This window comes from Cydia amplana, chromosome 4 (genome assembly GCF_948474715.1).
Source record: "Cydia amplana chromosome 4, ilCydAmpl1.1, whole genome shotgun sequence".
In the NCBI taxonomy this organism is placed as follows: Eukaryota; Metazoa; Arthropoda; class Insecta; order Lepidoptera; family Tortricidae; genus Cydia; species Cydia amplana.
Genome location: NC_086072.1, coordinates 1088683 through 1114185, shown reverse-complemented (window position 1 = coordinate 1114185; position 25503 = coordinate 1088683). Strand labels below are relative to the sequence as shown.

The 25503-nt window shown below is 37.1% G+C and overlaps 1 protein-coding gene and 2 long non-coding RNA genes across 4 annotated transcripts in view; 1 reads left to right on the top strand and 2 right to left on the bottom strand.

The window, feature by feature from the left end:
* The window catches only part of LOC134663062 (uncharacterized), a 258300-nt gene that overhangs the window by 37174 nt on the left and 195623 nt on the right, over positions 1–25503 (top strand). The window lies entirely within an intron of this gene.
* The window catches only part of LOC134663122 (uncharacterized), a 407475-nt gene that overhangs the window by 240683 nt on the left and 141289 nt on the right, over positions 1–25503 (bottom strand). The window lies entirely within an intron of this gene.
* Positions 14074–14409, bottom strand: LOC134663120 (uncharacterized). The gene is made up of 2 exons (XR_010098121.1): positions 14360–14409; positions 14074–14296 (listed from the first exon to the last, which is right to left on the bottom strand). It is a non-coding gene; the product is annotated as an uncharacterized LOC134663120 (long non-coding RNA).

Sequence of the window (25503 nt, the reverse complement as noted above, 5' to 3'; positions counted from 1 at the left end):
TAAATCAGCTACCTACCCCTACAGAGCCTATGTATTTTCTATTTTTTTTATCAGGTATGGTTTCATGCAGTCGTCCACTGGACTAGGTAATAGTTTTGTACAGTTATTTTGTAATCTGACCTTTACTTAACAAAGCCATGCGAAACAGCTGAATTTCCAACAAATACTTTAAATATCAAAAGATAATATAAATTATATTACGTGATATAATTCCAGAACGGGGTTGCAAAGGCAAGATCTATCGCACGTATTGAACATAATCGATTTAATTATGTAAGCGAATCGACCTATCGATCTGTTTCCGCTCGATGTGACGTTTTACGATATCTGTGTCACTGTGACAGTGGTCTACATTTTATGTGGTGTACGTAAAATGTGTTAGGGCGGTTTCGCACTACCGGCGGTTTCGCACTACGTCCGATCCGAATCAGATCCGAACCCGTGAAAATTTACGCACTACATCCGATCTCCGTCGTCCGATTTCTTTCCGTCATTCTAGAATCTCCATTCCGGAGACGACTTTTGACGGACCGAAGTAGCCTTAGTATTATTTGTATGAACGCTCGCGCACTGCGTCCGAGTTAAAGCCGAGCTGCGTACGAGCAGAGGGGTAGCGGGGCGGGCGGGATATGCGGATAGGACTAGTGCGTAAGCGAATATCCAAATTCGATCCGAGTTAAACATATTTTCACGGGTTCGGATAGGACTAGTGCGTAAGCGAATATCCGAATTCGGTCCGAGTTAGACCCATATTTTTACGGGTTCGGATAGGACTAGTGCGTAAGCGAATATCCGAATTCGGTCCGAGTTTTCTAGACCCATATTTTCACGTGTTCGGATCGGATTCGGATCGGACGTAGTGCGAAACCGCTCTTAAGGTTTATTGTAAAAATGCAAAGTTAGTTTGGTCCAACTACTGTTGTATTTTTTTTAATTATCCGTATGTTTATCGAAAGGTTAGCCTTGCGAGTACATAAATCAAGTGTTTGACCTCTTAAGGTTAAATTTTGGATTTAGGGACTTAAAAAACACCATCAGACGATTAGTGTGCTTATTTGCCACCTATATCATAAAAAAACGAATTTTCGTGACAAACACTCAAATAAACGCCCTCATCAGGATTTGAACCCGGGACCTCCTGCTTGGTATACAGGGTCACTACCGACTAGGCTAGGATATAATCTTATTATAATTTAATTTTAATTTATTTATTTCAAAAAATACTTATGTCTAGGTATACAAAAGTTAGCAATCAAACCGCACTCATTGAATGTCACTCACGTATTTTAAGCCGAAGATGCTCGACATGTTTCACTACGTACCGAGGAGTGTCATCGAGAGCTTGCGTTGACGGTGACGGACCGCCGCAGACTGACATGTCGAGCGTTTTCGACTTAAAAATCTTAAAATACGTGAGTGACCCGTTTTTATATATTTAATTTCTCTGTGCCTCACGGAAGTTTTGTTATTAAAACCGCACTCATTTAATTTGTAAATTTGTATCCTCATTGAAACACCTAAACGCACAAGGACCTTTCCAAATTGCCTAAACTTTTGCACATTCCCATACCGAATAGTTCACTTAACCACTTCATTGCGCTTTCAATCTAAGTGTGTTTGTAATAAGATTGTTTTTCTTTTGTTGCAGGTAAGGAATCCAGTGGTTAGATGCCGACAGATCGTGACTTATGATTTCATTATTGGCGCGCGCTCCGGCGCCTGCGACTATATTCTTGACGCTTTGCGAGTGTTTGATCAAGGTGAACCTTTGTGTTTTGGTCTTTGGTTGACGATGTGACAGCATTAGATTGGGAAGATAGTGATATTTATAGATAATATGACGCTGTAGGCATCAGCGTCTAGCGGAGACTGAGGCGTATAACCCGTGTCCCTCTAGCAATGGCAGGCCCTAAGCACGGTGACATGACATGACGTGGGGAGACTCATTTGTGGGCAGTGATCGGTCGAAACTATCGGGATCAGGAAAGATCAAAGGCGTTTACAGCGCTCTGATAAAAAGCCATGAAAATTGAGAATTAAAAATGTATCGGAGTGACTCAAGCGAAATAAAAGCCACGTGACAATCCTTTCACCTGTTTCCTCCTGTGATGGTATTTCACCTCTCCAATTTCTTGGTCCAATGTGCATTGTGTCTCACTCTCCCACTAAGCAAAAATGTGAGACGCAAATACACATTGGGCTAAGAAATTGGACAGGTGGAATACTACCCTTAGCTAGGCCTCCTGGGATCTTTAAAAAGATCCTTGAGCATGGTTCGTTTTACCCAATTTTTATCGGATATAAATCTTCTATTACGCACAGTTGATGATACTATGTTGATACATAAAGATAGTCAACTATACTGGTATTCTTGAGTCAAATGGTCGCCTGCGTTTAGGCGTTGGGAATAACAGCAGGTATGCTTGCGACATGGGGATAACACCCTTTCGGTAATTGTTGTATGGAGGAGAATGGTAGAACTATTTTAGACTAATCTAAAATGAATTTAGAGTGTTTATACGACAACGGTTTCACTCACTTGAATTTTTAGTCGCTATTGGCGACATGTTTCGTTCGGGCCCTTCGGGGGTCCTTCCTTAGGCTCGAGTGCTCGCGGCGACTGCAACAGTTTAAAATATGTCTCACGAAAGTTTAATATCGATGTATTTAGAGTGTTTGTTTTTTAGAAATATTTGCACAATTATTTTACTTCAGCCTTATCTTAAACAATTACATACAATATTATGTCTTAATTCTATTGGGAAGTCAACATTTCTCAATCGACTTGAACATAATTCACAAAAAAACTATGAGGTTTTCGTTATTGCCATATTTTTCTACAGAACCCTAAAAAAGAACTCATGAGAGCAAAAAAAGTGAAATAACGCTTCTAAGGACGAAGAGCAGCATAATGTGCAATGTTAGCTATATTTTTCACATAAAACAAAGCTCATGTTATAGAATTATAGATGTATAGGTATTAAGTAGTTATTAAATTTCTATAGTAAACGAACACCACTAACAAAACATGAAAATGGAGCCAAGTTCGGTATTACTACGAGTAAGCATCACTCGCATTTGAACTGTAAGAAGGCTAAGATGCTCTATAGAATAGAATCGGCTCTCCAATGATTAGTACCGGCAACTCAACTAGTATACTATTTTTCACATGGGTACGATGACAGCTGTCATTCATTTCCATAAAAATTATAACCTTAAAACTAACTAACTTAACTTAAAAAATTGAGATGACAGCTGTCAAGCTATGTGAAAAATACTATACAACGTTCACTGTTTTAAAATGTAATAGACAAAGTAGCACTTACTTTTCGTTAAATTCATAGATAGACACGGGATTTTACTTATAACAATCGTTGGATTATAGGATTATTATATTATTAACTGAGGATGCTCCTAGCATTCTATCGAGTGTCGCTTGCGAACGCTACTACGTTGATTTAAATTTTTCTTTAAAGCCAAGATTTTGTTTCACAGAAAATTTTAAGCTAACCCATAGATTGTCTTCGCACTAAAATTGGGCTTCCTTTCAATTTCTGGAAGCACGCGGTTTACCTGTCGCTCTTTTTTATTCCAAACTTGGCTACTACACTCCCGTGCCCAAATTCCTAAGGTCACATTACACCGGCACGCTTGCTGACTTATCACTGACCAGGGCGCTATATTTCTAGGGGGGTTATTCAGGTGTCAACGGGTCACTCACGTATTTTAAGTCAAAGATTACTCGTATCGACGGCGAATGGACGCAGACGCGTGTTTCCGTTGGAGCTTCTCGTTATGGAGCCACTCCCGTTTTAATATAATTAATAAATTATCTATGCCTATATCAATTATTTAGTTAGTAATTTAAAAAACAGACAAAAGTATTGGGTAACAGTTATCTCATTCTGAATTAGCCTCTGGTTTAGTAGATACTTATTAGCAATTTTAAAAATGAACCCGCTTACGAAGTTATCCCAAAACACGTAATAAACTTGTACCTACCTACTTTATTGCCTATTCTTACGAAAAAAAAACTTTTCGAATACTAGCATGGTAGGGAAGATTTCAATTCATTCGTCAATGTCACGTCATGTAGAACCAAGTAAGACGTTAAAAACTGAAAGTTGTTGAATGACCATTGCAATGTCTAAATTAATAAAAGAAAGTAAAACTAAAAACACATATTTAAAAGACATCAGGGAAGGACAAAGTCGAGTTATTTATGCACCATCGTTGACACATTTCACTGATCATTTGTAATCCTTATTGCATTGAAATAAGGTATACTAAAGGTCACTTCAGTGTTTGCCATTCATCGTGAATCGTTCGCAAATATATCGCATGGCCACTTGTCGGTTTTGCGCGTTGAATAGGCCCCCGCGGCATAGCAAGGGCGTCCATCGTAAACTATATTGAGTGTTCGGTTACATATTTGAATTGTTTTAGACTATATTTTGAGTAAGTAGTGTAGGTTGCTGGACTGGTCAACTTTTGCGTTGATATGTCGCTCGGGTCACATCGGCAGATTGCAATGTCAGTATGTTCAATATATGTACCTATACAAATTCTCTAAAACGTCCTTATTTTCTCCTAAATATCAAAACTTCAAAACAATTATATTTGCTTTTCTAATCTGAAAGAGATCGCACAATTACAAATATTTTTCCTTTAACTTTAGTATTAAAAAGTCGTAGAGTCTGTGCGGAAAGAGAAGAGTCGTGGAATGTATTGGGCCCCATACATTCCACGACTCTTCTCTTTCCGAACAGACTATCTGCCTACATTAAAATTTGAACGTGTAATTTCTGCAGTCTGCATATACCAGAGCATTACTTAAACTTTACTTACATATAGAGCAATAGATAAACTTATCGTAAAATAAGTTTAAGTTAGTTCAGTCATATAAATACCTCTTAAAACAAGTTGCTTACAATCCTGATCCTTTACTAATAGGAAATAATAAAGTAGTCAAGCATGAAACCGGCCCGATATAGTATTTTCTATTGAAAAGTTACATTTGTACCATTAGGGTCTGTTAAGGGCCTACTGCAGCCGCGTCTGGCGCTTCGTAAACCACGCCCGCTAGTTCTTCCCTCCCCGCTAACACGCACACATGGAAACGCTTCGCGCCGCACGTGAAGTTTGTGTGACCTTTTAGCACCATCTAACGTTACAGAAGTTAACTACCATTATACGCGGTCGCTGCGGTCGGCCAGAAACTTAAATTAGGAAAAAATTGAAACAGATGGCGTTGTTACTTGTTCATAATAGCAAACAATAAAATAATTAATTAATAAACCTGAATATTTATTGTTGTTTTGGAAGATGTTAACAGCATAGAAGCAGCAGCGTATATAGCATATAAGTTAAGAGTATTGATAATAAGAAAATAGCACAAGAACAGAAAAGAGATTATTTTTGATAAAATATGATGAAAACAGATTTACTTGATTACGCTCACCTGACTTTGCGGTCACTAAATGCAAATTTCAACCTTATTGTTATGGAGTTACAATACCCCTGGGGTTGCAGGCGTCCATAGTCGTTATTATTATAAATGCTTTGGTTGAAATGCTTTTTAACCCTCGAATTTTTCATAGGTACAGTCACCTGCAATAATATGTTACTCTTCGACGGCCGCAAAAATATGTGACACGCTCTTATGGCTCTACAAATAAGATCTAACATGATCTACCGCAAAACGGCCTTCGGTGTGTAACATATTATTGCAGCTGACTGTACTCGTATTCATTGTTGTATAGGTAGGTATTAATATCTTTTATCCGATCGATTTGCATTTATTTGAAATAAATCACAGTGTTTAGTAATTATATGTTTTATTGAATAAGAGATTATTTAGGTATGTAAGGAATACAGGGTGCCTTTTTGAAACACTCATTTTTAGAGTTCCGTAGCCAAATGGCAAAAAACGGAACCCTTATAGATTCGTCATGTCTGTCTGTCTGTCTGTCCGTCTGTCCGTCCGTATGTCACAGCCACTTTTTTCCGAAACTATAAGAACTATACTGTTGAAACTTGGTAAGTAGATGTATTCTGTGAACCGCATTAAGATTTTCACACAAAAATAGAAAAAAAACAATAAATTTTTGGGGTTTCCCATACTTCGAACTGAAACTCAAAATTTTTTTTTTCATCAAACCCATACGTGTGGGGTATCTATGGATAGGTCTTCAAAAATGATATTGAGGTTTCTAACATCATTTTTTTCTAAACTGAATAGTTTGCGCGAGAGACACTTCCAAAGTGGTAAAATGTGTGCCCCCCCCCCCCCTGTAACTTCTAAAATAAGAGAATGATAAAACAAAAAAAAAATATATGATGTACATTACCATGCAAACTTCCACCGAAAATTGGTTTGAACAAGATCTAGTAAGTAGTTTTTTTTAATACGTCATAAATCCCCTAAATACGGAACCCTTCATGGGCGAGTCCGACTCGCACTTGGCCGCTTTTTCTGGATAGTTTTGAATTTCAATTGTCAGGGGTGCCTACATTATTTTTTAATACATTTTACAACGACAACAAACAAAAGTTCAAATTCGCCGTATTTTTATTACCCGGGTCGATCGCAACAAAATAGAAAATCATGTTTCTCAAATCTAAGCGTTATTGTAATTTATCTCAAATAACCAAAAAGTCAATCTGACTAGAACTTAAAAACAAACTGAATTATTTTAATATGTCGATTTTTCTTGGTGACCCAGGAGAATATTTTTTTGTATCCCATACAAAAAGAGCGTATTCCAATCGCGTATCGGTTTTGGTTTTTACTTATAAGTGTGAAAAATATATTCTACCATATACGAAGGATGTGTGTTTTTTCATGTTTTATGTGTCTTTTTGTACAATAAAATGTTTTACTGCTACTAATATACCATATTAACGATTAACTAAAAAGGTATTTACATCTAATTTAACTGGTAAATTATTAAAGTCCGCTAAAATTAATATATATTCAAAAAAATATTTGTTAATATGTCCCAAAATCATGGCTCATTTTTTAAGTCTCCTGACTTACCAAACATATTGCAACGAAGGCAAGGGTACAACGCGGCATCGTGAACCTAATAACGTAACGTTTCAGTTACTTTTTTAGTCGCCGACCATTTTATCCGGGGTACGAAAAGAGGTATTAGATCTATCCTGGGTCTAATATGTTATAAAAACATAGTTTTTTGAAAAATGTTCGTAGGTAGTACACAAAATTTACATTTTCTTTTAAATGTGATTTGGGTCATCGTTCTCCCTGGTGACTTTTCTGATGACCCAAGAGACATCAATTTTATTATGACTCAGGAGACTTTTTTTCTATGCACTTTGATTTTTTTGATGCGCTAATTTTGTAATCTTAAATAACTTTAACCTCGTAAGTCCCCGCGTACTTGTACAAGTACAAATTAAGGATAGCACTTCAGACCTGACATTTTAACTAGATAGATGGCGTAACTGCCTAATGTACTTACTCAAGTACAAATTTTTCATTCCCCATTTACCGGGTAGTTTTTTTACAACGGCAACACTGACACGGTCATTCTCATTCTATTTTCTATGGTCAATTTCGCCATGTTAGACAGGTAAAGTCAACTGTCAAATAGGGACTTTTCTAATATGAAGATGGAGAAATAGAAGTTGTAGTACGCGGACGTGTATCTAGTCATCGATTTCAAAGTGCTCGTGGTCAATGAGGTGGGCGTAGCCGTGGTAGTAGCACAAGTGCACAAGGGCGCGACGTGGGCAAAGTGCAAGGGGTAGGTCTGGAGATCTAGTCCAGATTTTGAACACCCAAATCCAACCTTCGTAGATGTAGTATGGTATTAAAATAATGAAAAGAGCTTTTTTAATTCACCATTTTTATAAGAAGAAGATTAGTTATGTTGTAATAAAGTAAAGATTTTACTTTAGTGATGTTTAGACAAAATATATGATTTAATTTTAATATTAAATAAATCCTTTAACTTTTTTTATTATACTGTGTAAAAACCCAATGTACTCACACAAGTACAAAATATTTTCAATAATTTCCTTCTTAAAGAGGTGCTATACATAATAAACATACCATAAAAAATACTGAAAATAAGACCCCACTTCAAAAATCTCTAAAATCGACATTTTTTGTTTCGGTCTGAAGCACTATTCTTGGTTTGTACTTGGTATAGTACAGCCGGCAGATATGACTACTGCTGTTGGAAAAACACAGGACTTACGAGGTTAAACTGCTGATATACTTATATCACTTTGCTGATGAGTGGAAGTGGAATTGAAACTTAATTTATTGTTCTCTCCCTTGACATTTTGGCATACATTTGACATGCTGCAGTGCACTCCTAACGTTAATAAAGACATAATTTTTAGAAAAAGCTTTAGGAAAACTCACTCTTGAGCTTAAAACGATTAAAGGACTTAATCATATTATGTTAGATTATTAGTACAGACCCCAAAAATGAAAGTGAAAATGTCTCTTAGCCAACTAAATTTGTCTCTGGGAAAAGTACGATATCCCTAAAAATTGTACGTACATTTCGCATTTTTCTGAAGGAACGGAATTCATAAATTGGGTTATTATTATTTTTTCAGATTATTTGATTGCATTGACATATCACCAAGATAGATAGAACATTTAAGTTACCAGAAGAAAAGCATTTGTGTTCTTTTATACAGTGTGGAAAAAGTAGGTTCGATTCCCGGGCGCGACTAAGCGAATTTAAAAAAAACAACGTGTTGCATTCCGGGAGTGCCGACAGAAGTGAAAACTCAATGACTAGTCCAAAATGTCTGCAGCACTATGTATAATTGACCCATCCTCCTTTCTATTGAAAACTTTTGGTTCCGAAATTGCTGGTCAGTGAGCTTGTTTAAAATTCGAAATTCAAATTTATAGCGTTAATTGTTTAAAATTCGAATAGAAATTGTAAAGTTACCTTGCAGACCTCGCATCTAAATATATTTGGTCATGATATTTTGAGTTTTATTCACCAGTACTAGAGTTCACTTTTATTAGCGATTTCATCAAGATGTAGCTTTATTGAATTATATTTGAGTGATATAAAGTTATAATACTGTGAGATCCTCGTATTTCAGCCCGTACAAGGTTATAACCTTTTTCATGTAATGTCATTGAGTTTTTCTTTATTCATTTAAATGCCATCTAAATGATTGGCCATCTAAACCTTACGGTCACATGATCGCCTTACGCTGTCTCGAGTTTATCATTTTTTCCCCACCTCAAAAAGTGCCTAGCGCCGCTAAAGAAGTTTTCACTTCAAAAATCTTTGAATGCAGTTGTTTCTTAAAAAAACAATAATGTTTCATTTAAGTAAAATGAGCAAACTTAAGGTTTTAAGGCACTTTCCCTCCAGGGCCCATAATTTTTTTCCACCCGGTAGTAGACAACTATTTTTTTCGACTAAATGAAGTTTTATTAGACACAACGTTGATCACATGGTTCGTTTCACACATCACATCAAATCGTTTGTCATCACAATCAAAATGTGTCAAAAGTAATGAAATTTATGCCAAAAAAACATAAATAAAACATATAAATTCAACACATTTTTTTAATAAAAATCTTTCTCGATGATATAAAAAAGAACATCGACAAATTATGTTCAAAGAATTAATATCAAAACAGATGTCATAATTAGGATTGGCTACTTTAAGAAAGGGACAGAGAGATTTAATCCTCTCGCTTTGCACGTTTTTCTCATTCCTCCTTGTCAAGCCAAAATAAACTATAAAATGATAGTAACACAGTACATTGTAATATTCACTTTTTCCACGGTATCATGTCATTGTAAATTACTTATGTGAAATTGTAGTGGCGTGCGACTTTCAAACCGGAGGTCACGGGTTCGAACCCCGGCCCGTGCAAGTGAGTTTTTGTAAGTAGGGACCTTTTTTTAGTGGTACTTAAATATAATAACTTTTCGTATTATTGAAATAAAATATTTTATTCAAACAAACTTAATAATATAATAATTAAAACGAATAATATCAATTAGTTTTTAATATTTATTCAATTATTTTAAATTATTTGAGCATGAAACATACTAGATTTATTTTTATCATTACAATAGAAAAAAAGCAAAAAATATATTCTTATAGATATTTTATTTTCAAACAAAAATAAAGCAAAAAGTTACGGTTAGATTCTGATGGCTAAACACCAAACAGCTACCGATACATTTCAATATCTGTCGAAATTTCCTAACCCGTTGTAACTGACAAAGAGTATAGATTTCGACGTAGCATGACGTAGCCTAGCAAACACGCACACATGCGTAACGTATAGGCCTGTAAGAAGGCACCATCATATGTTTACCTCCGATTCCGTTACTACTCAATGGAGTTACGACTCAACGTTTATTGGATATTAAAATTTTACGTAATTCGGAGCGCTGCGCGAAGTGACATAGGTCTTACCTCTTTGAGGCACGACGGCCATCTAACATTACTGGCATAAAGGATGCATTTATGACTTTGACGCATGACAGAAAGAGAAACCGAACTGCGTAAAATGGGCGTTTGCTGTTGAATTCGTAAAATCAAAAATCGATAATAAATCCATCAGTAAAGGATAATAAGTTAATATTTAGTTCTTTGAAAGTTAAGACGAGATGAAAACCTTTGCTGTAAGGTGGGTTGTGCTGGATATGGATGTGTTTTCTAGTTGCACGAAGCTAAAACCGAAAAATGAACACGTAAGTTTGGATTTATTTTCTATCGAGAAAATTTTAAGCATTCGTGTTTCGACTACTACGAAATCACTTATCATATAGTCAAGAAACATATATCCGAAAATCACTACTGTTTGTTTCCGGGGCTAGCCACTGCCACGTTTCTAAGATCCTGTTATTTTTCGATGCACGGCCTTAACACGGACCACAATGTAGTGTGGTCCATATGAGGAAGCGTCAGGGTTGGTGCGAGGGGTCAAGCGATGTATTCCTTTTTTTTACTTTTCATCCTTCATACTGATGAAATAGTGATGAAACTGTCACATTTTGGTATGAACGATTTTTTTCTTGCCCGGAAAGGAAATCTCGAATCTTTATCCTTAAAAACTTCCACTAATTTTAGGGAATTTAATACATTTTTGGTATCTTGCTTATGTGTACAACTAGCTGTACTATGCGTAAAACATTTTTTACGAATTAATACATCATCACTACATAGTATAAAACAAAGTCGCTTCCCTGTCTGTCTGTCTGTCTGTCTGTCTGTATGTATGCTTAGATCTTTAAAACTACGCAACGGATTTAGATGTGAGAGTGATTCAAGAGGAAGGTTTATGTATAATTTGTTAACCCGTGCGAAACCGGGGCGGGTCGCTAGTTTCTAATATGTGATTTAATCGTGTTTTTGTCAGTAAAACAGTTTTAAATATTAGTTTATTTAAAACTGTTTAATTCCCAACAAATTCATGTTAAATATAAAATTAATAACAGGTCTTGCCTTCTAAATGCATCTGCTGCTTGGTCTTACGATCAAGTTTTCTGCCAACAAACTGCTATGCAATTTAGCAGATAAGTGACAATAATAATGTAACTTCCCTTTTAATTAAAAAAAAAAGCAGTGGTAAATCCTAAATATATTTAACTTTCTCTCTGAATCTCGATGAATATTAGTTTCCTGTGGAAAGAAAAGTACAGTCAGCGATAAAAACTAAGTAAATAGGAATATTTTTTGCCAAAAACTTTTTTATTTCACCTTTTGAATAAAAATAAATTGTAGTGACAACCCTACGCGCATATGCGCACGAGTCCGCAGGCAGTTCAATACGCACTGAATACAATGCGCGCGCATTGCGTTGTCACTAGCGCGGTTTGCATAACCATTCATTGCTGATGGACAATGCTTATTTGTTTTTAAAAGAAGTGATGAATTGTGAAAAAGAATTACAGGTGAAGAAGGATTGGGATATTTAAATTTGGATGGTTGATAAATTGCTGCTGATTTATTTTTGGTGTTTAAAAAAAAACATTTATTGACAGGCAACTAAGGCTCATAGATACATACCTTAAAAACTAACATATACCTATACAATAATAAAAATATTACAAGCTAAATATTATTTCGGCGACACGGTGGTTGTCTGGTGGGTGTTTTGGCCAGTTTGAATGCTTTTTGGGTGGCACATAATTTTATCTTCTAAGTATAAGGCGCGGCGTAAAGGTTTGAAAAAAAAATGCTTAGGTACGCTTAAATTTTTATTTATTAAGTACATATTGGTTCGTTCAAAGAAACCAAGTTTGTTACCGGTCCCCTATTGGGATACCCTCCTCCAATTGAGGGGGGATTTAAATCTTCTCGGGGCAGAGGTGTAGGTTGGAGCCGGTTAGCTTATTTGACGTTCATAAGCGCATTGTAATTATGCCTACTTGAATAAACTATCTTTTAACTCCTAGTATCCCAGCACCTCTCCAATCCATATAATTCCGACTCATATTTGAGCCACTGGGATATGAGAGGTGGTAATGTAGCAAAGCTAGATTTTGAAAAATGTACAATTAACATGAACATACTAATGTGTGGTAAATATAACATACTCATCATATAAATAAATAACGTACCTATAAACCTTTAACAATTTTTCACATAACTAATTGTCCGTGCTTACTTGTTTAGTTGAAAACGTAGCATAACTTTAGAACGCTTTTAGTTCATATGTCCTTTTGTGATTTTACTTCGGGGCAGTGTATTAAAGTATGTCGAAGATAGGCCGGTAAGAGCAATAAATAGCTAGGTGTTGTTCGATTTTTTATCAGAAACTTTTGTCATAAATTGTTGAAGCCATGTTTGCATATGGCTTTTTCATCTTTTAGTATAGATGACACCGTAAGATTGTGAACCCGTTAGTTTATAATCTAACGTAGGTTAGGTTAGGTTAGTTTATAATATCATTTTTTACCGAAAGATATTACAAATAGCGTTTGTTTGATTTTATACTTGTTTTTCTTAATAGCTTACCCTTCTTGTGGATTTTAGGGTTGAAAATTGAAATGTCATGACCAGGGGCCCGTTTCTCAAAAGCTTGTAACTTGTAATACAAGTGTAAGTCCCTTTCTAAGAAAACCTGTCAAAAAGTACAAGTTACTTTTGAGAAACGGACCCCAGATATGTATTTTATGTCAACTCATAAAACTATCCAGGTTCAACCCCATCCCTTTGCGACATTTTACAAAAACTGTTCTACTTTGTAAATCCAAAACTTCGAGCCGTCCACAATATATAGTGAAAAAACCGCAAAATAAGACCATCCTATTTCAGGCAAGCCCTCTATTATATTGTCAATCGTTGCCGCGCTACAGTAAAATATCGCGTGTGTACACAGGGTGTTTAAAATTTCAAACAACAATAATGTAAATAGTGAGGCTAATTTGAACGTAGAACTGCTTATCATGCGTCTCGCTCACGCTAAGACATGTACCGAGAAGTAATTATGCCTCTCCACTGTCATACTGCCCAGAAATAAAAACGAAACACTCTTAAGACATCTTTACTGATGTCAAAGTGTTAAAAAATGTGAAATTCCCACATGGAAAAATTTCGGAAACTTTTCATATTTTTGTATAGGAATATGAATTTTCCATATCCAAATTTTCTTTGTTTCCAGTTTTCTTGAAATTCCCGATTTTTCTCAACTTTTTGGAAGCTTTAACTAACTTGCACATAAGCAGCAGTCGTGTCCCACTGCAAGGCAAAGGCCATCCTCCTGTCACATTTCCCAGGCGGCCTAGCCAAGGTGACAATCGCTTGCGCTTCGCCATCGAATCGCTTTGTGTCTCTCTATCACTCTTCCATATAAGCGTGACAGTGACAGTTGCATTTCGTTCGCAACGGAGCGTTAAGATCGGTTTTCCTAGGATAGCGGTGCCGTCATATAGCGGCCGTCTCCATACTAAATAATACGGCTAAATATGAATGTCATAGTATTTGTATGGAGACGGCCGCTATATGACGGCACCACTATCGGAGGAAATCAAAGCATTAGCGATTGGCATGTTGTCCACGGGGCCAGGCGGCCTAGCCAAGGTGACGATTGCTTGCGCTTCGGATTTGTTAGACCTGTACCCCAAAAGCATAAAATTGTTGTAGTAATTCACCGAATCGCATTTCACCTCGATCTCATATTTAATTTTCGCATTGTGTCTCAATAGTTTTTTTTTCTAGTGGCTATAAGTTTTAGTCGCATTTGACCTCGATCGTGCATTTAAATATCACGTTGTGACTCAATCGTTTATTATTTTAGTCGTTATTAGTTTTAGTCGCATTTCACCTCGATCGTGCATTTAACTTACGCATTATGACTCAATCGTTTATTACTTTAGTCGCATTTCACCTCGATCGTGTATTGTATTGGCGACGTGATTCAACGCAACAGTATGAAGATCGAGTAGATTGTCCCAAACAAACGTCGATCGCGGCGAAATGCGTTTACGGTAAAATACTACACAAAAAATTTAATACTACAAATTAATTATACTAATGTCAAAAGCTACGCGAAAAAGTCGATCACGACGAAATGCGTCTACGGTAACATACTACACGAAAAATTGAATACTACAAATTAATTATACCAATGTCAAAAGCTACGCGAAAAAGTTAATCACGGCGAAATGCGTCTACGGTAACATACTACACGAAAAATTTAATACTACAAATTAATTATACTAATGTCAAAAGCTACGCGAAAAAGTGCGTCAAGTAAAAAAAACTAGTGATATATTTTTCATTCAAGGTGAAATGCGATTCTGTGAATTACTACAACAATTTTATGCTTTTGGGGTACAGGTCTAACAAATCGCGCTTCGCCATCGAATCGCTTTGTGTCTCTCTATCACTCTATTCACTATTCCATATTAGTGCGACAGTGACAGTTGCGTTTCGTTCGCTACGGAGCATTAGCGATTGGCATATTGTCTATGGGGCCAGTTACACAGAACACTCTTTAAACACCCTGTATACTTGTCCAAATGACACATGTACAGCCAGCAGACCTCCGCGCTCCGTATACAATTACGAGATGTGTTTATCCTACAATATGTCTGTTCGCCGACTCGATATAAATAAGGTCGATTTATTCCTGCCTTCTGTTTCATAGAAAACGTATGAAGCACGCGTGGCGGCGGGTTGAGAAGGGAACTAAAGACTTTAGATGTGGAGAGGGCATGGAAAAAATAATGTCGGTAAGTTTGAACCGAGAAAGATTTAAGGATGACTCACGTTAGACCGGGCCGTGTCCGGGCCTGAGCTTCCGGAGCTTCGTTTTCTTTGAAAAGCATCACGTGATCACCTGTCATCTGTCGTAGAAAAGTAGGCGCCGGAAGCTCCGGCCCGGACACGGCCCGGTCTAACGTGAGTCATCCTTTACTCTACGAACTATATGACAATGATGTGAAAACCGATAGGTACTTACTTCAAGATATGTAATTGTACATTTAGTGCATCCAGTTTCTGATAATATAACATTGCATATACATATGTGTAGACGTCAAAAATTCTGGGTTTAAAATTCGGTTGTGCTGTACAGAGCAGAAAAAATCGTTTTCGTAACAAATGCCAAATCTTTCAACAATCTTTCAGCTAATAAGGTAAACGTATGTACATACTGGTGCTCGACGCAGTCATCTTGAAACTTATGTCATTGTCAATAGAGGTGACAGCAGGGTGTAATCTACTGGGCATTAGCATGTCAAACACTAGTACGTTTACCTTATTTTTTCCTTTTTGAATTTTGTGTCAATACATCAGCAACATGCTACCACAAGACTATTTATATCTTTTCGACTTGCGTTTTGCACTGCATTACTTAAAATAAAACCAACTAAAACGTCTAAGACGCAACGCGAAAAACTAAAGTTTATCTCAACAAAGTAGCTTAAAGCGACATTTACCATCCACAAAGAGCCCATCGACACTGGCCGATAATAATTTAATGCACTAGAAACAAAGTCACCGGCTTCTAAAAACGACGTACGTGTCACTCAAACTATGTGCACTTACGTCCTTTTGAATGGCGTAAAGTGCTGTCATGCTAAGCCAAAACATACGTGTCTGTACAAGCAATACGCTGATTTAGAGCTTTTTGGGTCTAGACCGCAGTATAAAGGTCACGTTTGTATGGTGACTGCAGCGCATGCCTCATGTATGAACGCGGTCACGTGGGGTGGAGACAAATGGGAATACATTATTTTCTTAATAAATTGCGTTGTTATCGTTCCCGCATAGCTGTAGCGATCAGAGGTCCATTTCGCCATGCTGACAATTGGCACTGGTTTGACACTGCCATTTCCTGGTCGATAGGTAACGAATGGTATGGTAAGTACCTAGTGTCAATATTTACTTGTTGAACCAGCACAGCAATGTCCGACGAATTGTCACTGTGTGAAACAGGGGCCAGAATCAGAAAGAAATCAAGTTGCAGCTGTAACGCTGCAACAGCTACGCTGCTGCACCCATCCGAATGTAACCTTAAGTCAAAGTGTGCTTCGCCATATCTATCAAACCACCGACATATAAGTCAACTAAACGCAGTTATACCCTTTTAAAGTATCTCACAGTAAGTGTCGAAGGGTACTTTACACTTAACCATCCAAAAAGGACGCAAGTCACTACGAAATCTTATGCAGATACGATTTTTACTTCAGCAAATATCAATCCTTGCTCTGAAATCATAACTCCCACTAGGGTGCCGAGCTGTAGTATCCTCACACAAAAACGTCGTAAGTGACGATGTTATTTTGGACATACGTCTTTCTTGCTTAAGGGCGTAAGGTGCCATCCATCCTATCAAACTGCCCGTAGATCACATCCTACGCGACAATGCACCATAAATATGAGATACGTCATCAGCACGCGGGTGACCAAAACGCGCGATGCGCGATAGCGCGCCGCAGTAAATAATATGATATGTGCGACACCTACTTACTTACGTGCTTGATCGGTACTTAGGTGATGTTTGGCGGGTTTTTGTAGTCCAGTGAACGAATGGAACTCTGCCCTTTTCAACGCGGTTCCATATATCGACAGTTAAAATAAACTCAGTTATGCCCTGGACTTTTTTGAAGTGAAAACTTGTTTAGCGGCGCTGTGCACTTTTTGAGGTGGGGAAAAAATGTTAAACTCGAGACAGCGTAAGACGATCACGTGACCGTAAGACGGACACGTGACCTGAACGAAAAACTGTTACATGTAATGTCATTGAGTTTTTATTTATTGATTTAAATGCCATCTAGTGAGTTTCGCTCTAACTGGTATTAATATAACTAGAGTACTAACAGTGATGTGCTTAGGGATTTCAAGTAATTAACGCTAACGCTAGATGGCGTTAACCTCAATTATACATAGTGCATTTTGCAATAGTCATTGAGTTTTCACTTCTGCCGGCACTCCCTGAGTGAAACCCTTTGTTTTTTTATTTGCTCGAGTGGCGAGATTATTAAAACGTTTAACAGCTATTTAGTTAGATAAAACACAAATCAAATGCCTAAAAAGTCATGCACATTTGTAAAAAAAATGCCGTTTTGTTCCCAAAAAGAACCTACCACATCTATCTTATCCTTAAGCTACAGTATCCTTAGATTTTCAGTCTGATCTATCTACGACAGTCAACGAAATGATTTTTTGTAATTATTTTGACATTTGTAAGAGACAATGAATGGCTTCAACCTTTGTTCTCCGTCTGCCTAAAACGGATAGTGCCTATGTCGCGTTGTGCCTATGTCGCGTTATGCCTAAACTTCAATCTTTAGGGGCATAAAGACTATCTAGCTTGCTGGCCGTTTCGCTGTTTGTCTGTATAGTGGACCGGCTGTTTAGAGCTCGTGCCTAATTCTCTGACATACTCGCGTTTTGCCTAAACTTCAACTTTCAGGGGCGATAGGTCATTTCTGCTGTTTGTCTATATAGTGGACTGCCTGTTTCGAGCACTTACCTAAATCTTTAAGTGGCATAGTAATAATACCGCTGTTGTCCTAATGCGTGATGTTAGTCGTAATGCGATGTAGCTTAACAGCCATTTAGTCTTAACACCCTTTAGTACAAAAGCTATAATGGCCCTTTAGACGCATAAAACCACAAACGCGAAATACCAACCCCAGGTTTTTTGGTATTTTGCGGACTTCTAAAAAATATTACGCAAAACGCCAACTACGCATAATACCACAAACGCGAAATACCAACCTGACGTGTTGTGGTGTTTGGCGATTTTATTTATTACGCAATATACCAAACACAATACCACAAACGCGAAATACCAACTGGAACTTGTAAAATATAATATTTACAATCGAAGTTTAATACCTTTCATCAACAACAGCCATTCGTTATCTCAAGAGGTTTCATTTTATAAGGACCTACTTGTCTAGATAATTAAAACTAATGTCTATGATTTGATTGCAAGGAAGATATGTCAGTATATAAACAAACCTTTCAAAAAGATGTGTAAAATGACGGAAGCAGGAAAAGTTGTATTCACTGTGAATCAAAAGGGTTTTCCGGCATGACTTTGAATGTCAAAGCTATAACTATAAATAGTTTTAATACATAAGATTTCGCCTTTAGACGCATAAAACCACAAACGCGAATCACCAACTCTACGCAAAAAACCACTTAAGCGAAACACCAACTACACAAAACACCAACTACGCATAACGCCAACATGAAATTACGCAAAACACAAATCACGCTAAATACCATGTATGCGGAATACCACCTATCACAGTACGCGAAATGCCAACTAACACGATACGCGAAATACCAACTAGATGCATGTCCGCCTTGCCGTCTGTAGACTACAGTTTCAAAATAAGTCGGCCGTTTTGGAAACCATAGGTTCGAAATGTTATGTATTAAAACTATTTTTTTTTTCCTTATTTTCTCGTAATGCATGTTAATTATAAGATGTATGTAATTATTTTTGAAAAGATGTGTCCCGCCGAGTTTGTTGCCGGTCCCATAATGGGATACCCTCCTCCAATTGAGGGGGGATTTAAATCTTCTCGGGGCAGAGGTGTAGGGTTGGAGCCGGTCTACCTAGCTTTATTTGACGTTCATAAGCGCATTGTAATTATGCCTACTTGAATAAACTATATTTTATCTTTATTTTATCTTATCTTATCTATTTATAGTTATAGCTTTGACATTAGTTTTAATTATCTAGACAAGTAGGTCCTTATAAAATGAAACCTCTTTAGATAACGAATGGCTGTTGTTGATGAAAGGTATTATACTTCGATTGTAAATATTATATTTTACAAGTTCCAGTTGGTATTTCGCGTTTGTGGTATTGTAAGTGTTTGGTATATTGCGTAATAAATAAAATCGCCAAACACCACAACACGTCAGGTTGGTATTTTGCGTTTGTGGTATTATGCGTAGTTGGCGTTTTGCGTAATATTTTTTAGAAGTCCGCAAAATACCAAAAAACCTGGGATTGGTATTTCGCGTTTGTGGTTTTATGCGTCTAAAGGAGATTTCGAACCTATGGTTTCCAAAACGGCCGACTTATTTTGAAACTGTAGTCTACAGACGGCAAGGCGGACATGCATCTAGTTGGTATTTCGCGTATCGTGTTAGTTGGCATTTCGCGTACTGTGATAGGTGGTATTCCGCATACATGGTATTTAGCGTGATTTGTGTTTTGCGTAATTTCATGTTGGCGTTATGCGTAGTTGGTGTTTTGCGTAGTTGGTGTTTCGCTTAAGTGGTTTTTTGCGTAGAGTTGGTGATTCGCGTTTGTGGTTTTATGCGTCTAAAGGATAATGGCATGTTGATAATTAGGAACTTGACGTTTTATGTCATGTGCGATTTAGACTTGAGAGCTACATAGGCACAATCCGTTTTAGGCAGACGGAGAACAAAGGTCCTAAAATATACCTAGATACCGCTTAGTTATAGTTCCTAGTTCCTATACATAATCTTTCCAATCTGAAATCAACCATCTACGAAAATCTTATAAGCATAAACAATCATACACAGTCTTCCGTTATCACTGTCAAATAGGTGATAAATCTGTCGTGTAAGCTAAGTCGGTACGCGAGTTGTAACTCGATAATGTATAAAGCGTATAACTGCCACGTTTTCACTAAAGAAATATAACCTTTTGTTCAATTTAGCACGGTAAACATAATCTTGTGTCATTGAGTTACAGATGTTGAGGATGTTAGTTAGAATTTCGACTGTAAATTTCGTACAGTCAGCAGCAGAAGTAGGTCAAGCGGTTGTTTTAAGACTTTAAGCGAACACGTTATTTTGGATACCTTGCCCGCTAAACCTTTTGTGCTTTGACTGCACCTACGGTGAAGACCACCAACAATATTTATAGATAGGGATTTCACGACTGAATGCCCCAAATAAATGTCAACACTGGTATTACAATACAATAGAGAGTATTACTGCAATGTTCTGCCGCCAGAGTGCAGCACTAGCACCCATCGTAAACCATAGAGTAACTTATACATACTGTGCCTAAGGCCCTGGTCTCCTATTTTATGCTGTACGCGGCGTCTGGCGTCAGCGTCAACGTTTTTGAACAAAAAAGACGCTGACGTCGACGTCTAAAACAGACCACAACAGTACATCTGTACGCAGACGCTGTAAGCGGCCGATGGCGTTTATAGGAGACCAGGGCCTTAAACTGTTTTTTGACAAATTTTCACAGACAATAAAAAATTACATTGATACATCAAGGCGGTTTGTTTACACAGGACCTACCGGGAAACGCGAAAATCGAAACTTAGCTATCTGCCTCTTAATCGCCCGAATATTGCAACTGTGACTTGTAAGAGTGATAGAGAGAGGTTAGATAACAAAATTTCGACTCTCTCGTTTGCGGGTGACCCTCAGATTGCGAAGTAATTGTGGTAGTGGCGCCCCCTACGCAGAGTTTCGCATAATATTCCCAATTAGATCAGTAGAGTGGAAACCACTTAAAAATCTAATAAAATTGGTACCGATAAAAATAAATTTCAAAATATTTAAAGTACCGCTACCACACCGTTCATTAACAACTACCAAAATGTTACCGAATCCCCGACCTCTGTCCCACGTCACTAGCTACAGTTACGAACCGGGAACTTCTGGATTTACGATACCCACACCACCAATACAATCTGACCTCCATCTTTCATACGTCGCTGAAGATTTCACGGATCTAGTTACGTTGGTTACGTCCTTGGGAATGACGGCGGGTGGTATGGCACAGATTCATCGAGTCAGGATGATTGGTGAATTTAGTAGCCTTCAAACGATACTATACCATTTTGAATTGGAACTCTATTAAGTAGCGAATTAGGCTGTTATTTCCTTGTATTTGTTTGACAGAATTGGATCCTTAAGTTTTGGTCGAGCGCTGAAATATTACGTGCGTCGATGATCAGTGGATTGGTATTCGGTACATTTTTGACATGCATTTTTTCACGTATTTCAGAGTTCATATCAATAATTTATAGTACGAGTATTTTGTAATCAATAACCAAAATATAGATGCTATTAATTAAGCGTTTCGTTTCGTTCTCGTTTAGCGGCGCTTCCTTTTCTATGGAAAGCACCACGTGATCACCGATCAGCCTTCATAGAAAAATACATGTCAAACGCCTCGGCCCGGGTACGGCCCGGTCTTGCGTTAGTCATCTTTTAAGTATAGGAGGTAGGGATATTATGCATAATATGTAGGTACATACGTTATGTAAAGATTCCATGTCTTAAATAAGACGAAAACGGTTTCACTCACTTGAATTTTTAGTCGCTATTGGCGACATGTTTCGGGAAATTCAAGTGAGTGAAACCGCGCGTTGTCGTCTAAACAGTTTAAAATATGTCTCACGAAAGTTTAATCTCGACTAAGACCGCATGCAGACCTTGATTTGAACCAACATGAGTATTTTTTGCATTATTTCGTGTTATTTTTATAGGTTAATTCAGTTCTTAATTGTTTCTCCCGACCCCGCCCCTGCTAGTTAACCATCAATAGGTTACGCCCAATCGTCTGATTCCAGTTACATTGCCAATTATTGGTTTTACAAATCAATTATTCATGGGTGGTCTGGATTCTGCCCTTTGTATATACATCGGGTGCAAAGAAATCGGACCACCCCAGCATTTTCAACATTTTTTCAATTTCTGTAAAAACTGTATGTGCTACTGTGACATATTATATACCTAGTGTAGTTAATAGTAATATTAAAGATCAAGTCTCAATCAATATGGTCTTTGCCTCTTCTATCAACTTAAATACTAACGAAAGCTGTCAGATTCAGATGGCTGAGATGATAATCGTGCAGTCTGGAGGGCGTACTCTGGCCTACCAAATGGCCGAAGACCTTCTGGACGTCCTATGTACCGCTAGACTGGAGGGACAAAGTGCCAAAAGACCTTAGCGAACTCGGCGCCGTCGGGTGGACAGAAATGGCTTTGGTCGGACAGAGAAACATGGCGGTCTTTGGTCTAGGAAACCAAAATCCACTTCAGATCAATCAGATCGTCGCGGCACAGCAGTAAGTAATACATACATTACATACCGACATAAACTACTTCAAAGATCCGCAACTGCTCATACTGATAAGCTGGTGGCTGACGGACCTACTAGATGGTGTTCTCAAACTACGGCACCTATGGAATTAACACTGCACGACGCCATGTACTTAGCGGGGAACAGAACCCTATGCCCTATGGAGGAACCTGGTCTTCAACAGAAGGACATGATGTCACGATCCTCAGTATTGAGGGACCGGCTGAAGAAGAAGAAGCTGGTGGACAGAGGCTCACAATGATCCATCCGTCCTGTCTACCCAATTTTTACTTCATTTCCACTTCTCAATAAACCAACGTAACAAAGTAACGGGAAAACCTCAAAATATAAACAAGCCTTACAACTGAAACTTAACACCACAACTCCTTAGAAAGAAACCTCTTTTACCACCATCCACTACATTCTACAATCGAATATATCTTTTATTCTATTCACTATAAAGTTCTTCACGAACGCATTAACTTTGCACATTTTGGTAAATACGGTTCCTACTACTATTACAACAGAAAGGTCGTAAGTTACAGGAGTTTATACGGAATATACGTCTTTTATGAAAATATTCATTGCCAAAAAGTTTGTTTGTCTCGTCCATTAAGAAGAACAATGGGCCGTTAAGTAAACATCAGTGTCCTGCTTAAACGTTTTACGGTTTATTCCGACTGTACTTTTTCGTCGAGTTTACGAGTATTTATTTTACTGTAAATACCTATAGTTTCGATTAATTGTTGTTTATCAATGAAATATGGTGGTTAAATAAGAAAATTAACTTTTATAGCCCCTAACTTTTGGATATGTCTACAGGAAAGCCTACACTACTTACATAAAACATGTGTCTCATTCAGATTAAAACATAAATAAACATGATGTTAATTTTAAACAAATATAGTAGGTAGGTACATTCAAATATTGATAATTATTCAAAATATTCAAATCATTAAACGATTTACGATCTCAAAACTGTTTGAAAGTAAATTTATGATAACACATTGAATGAAACGGCAAAAAGTGCGTGATACAATAAATTAAGGACTGTCTCTAATAAATATTTATGATAAATTAATTGGTTTCGGTTTCGGCTAACTTTCCCGGTTCTACGAACTGCTGCAATTTGTTCTGTTCGGATTATATAACGAATGGGTAGGGTTGCCATGGTTTTGAAACGATTTAATTTTTGTGAATTTTAAAATGTCAATTTTAAACTGTCCATTTGTTGAAGTCTATGATTATGGTTGTTTTGTAAAGCAGTACCTGGTAATAATTATCGCAAATAAAAGATTCTTAGTAGTTCTTATTCTTAATAGTTGACTAGTGGCAGAAAGCAATTAAACTGATTGTAAAATGAAATCTTGACTTTGAGTAGAAGAATCACGAATAATTTTGGTTTAAAAAATGAAATGCTTTGTTTTCACTAAAAATATACTCAAGTATTAAGATAACAATGGAGAAGCATCACAGGACTGGCATAATATGGAGAAAACTTATTATTTTTTACTATTTTGATTTATGAAAATAATAACGTACGAACCAGGGTCATCCCTATTTATTATTGGAGGAAGACAGACGCGTCGCGGAAGTGGCTAACGTATATGCTCCCGATTCGATTTACGAGGTTGTACTTGTTAGTAATGACTGATCATTAATAGACCTTATCTCGTTACTTTAAGGTTTACAAACGATCGGTCAAAACTGCGTACCAACAAGCAACAGCCTCGGGCTAGTGAATCATTCCTGAAGGCTTACCGCGAACTACGTTCGACGTGTTGCCTCTCTGTCGCACCTGTAAATTCGTACATAAGCGTGACAGGGAGGTAACACGTCGAACGCATAATATGCTATGCTTAATTTTTCAACGCTTATAAAAGGTTAAGTGCCCACCACTCCATACATTTTGAGTAGGTCCAAAAGTTTAAGTAGGGGCCTTTTTTGACATTGATCAAGTCCACACTCAGTACTTATCATTTTTATACCTGAGACAAATCAAGTAATATCACACGTTAAAATCCGTTAAGCGATTTAGCATGATCAGGCAAAAGAAATATACAAATATACACACTTATACACTCTAAAACGTTATCTTTCCTTCCTAAATTGGTTATAAATAAATTAAACAATCAAATACCAATAAAAGCGCTTAGCAATAAGGGATCGCTTCATCAAAGAATTTTATTTTGGCACCGAATAAATTGTGCATTGATTCCTTTTGGTTTTTGTTCACAAATTGATACCGTTCCGATATCGTGTTGGAAGTAATACGTTTTTAAATGTACTCCTTGCTGTGAGGCTTCATAACAATGTCTCAACTTTAGTTTATGGTGTTTTTTAATCTGTATAGTCAAATTAGCTTGTATTTTATTATGCAATAGGCCCCAGATATAATTGTTCTTCAACTAGGTACATCAACTGGGCCATTTTATTTGAAGTTGTTCCCTACACTTTTTTTTTCAAAACTGGGATTTTTTATGTGACGAGTATTTCTACTCAGAATAATGAGCTCTTTTGATCCTAATAGGAGAAAAAAAGTGTCCCAAAATTTCCATACATTTTTCGATCTTTCCATTCCGTGACCCGGATACGAAAAATAGTAACGGAATGGAAAAAAAACTTGGGACACTTTTTTTCTCCTATTAGGATAGAAAGAGCACGTGATTCTGAGTAGAAATAAAATAACATAGAAATTCACAAATTAAAAAAAAAAAGTGTAGGGGTCAACTTTAAATAAAATGGCCCAACTGTATTACTAATTTTATGTAGAGATGTACTACATAAAATTATCCTACTAGTAACAACTTCCTTATTTACGATCATCCAATCTACCAGGGCGGGAAATAACAAACTTCGCTGTATGTTGACAACTGTCAGCGCCATTTGTAACGTTAGTCAGTTCGTTAAATATGGCTGGCGTGTTTAAATAAGCGTACATGTATTCCATTTAAGGGAGCTTGAACGTGGGCGAA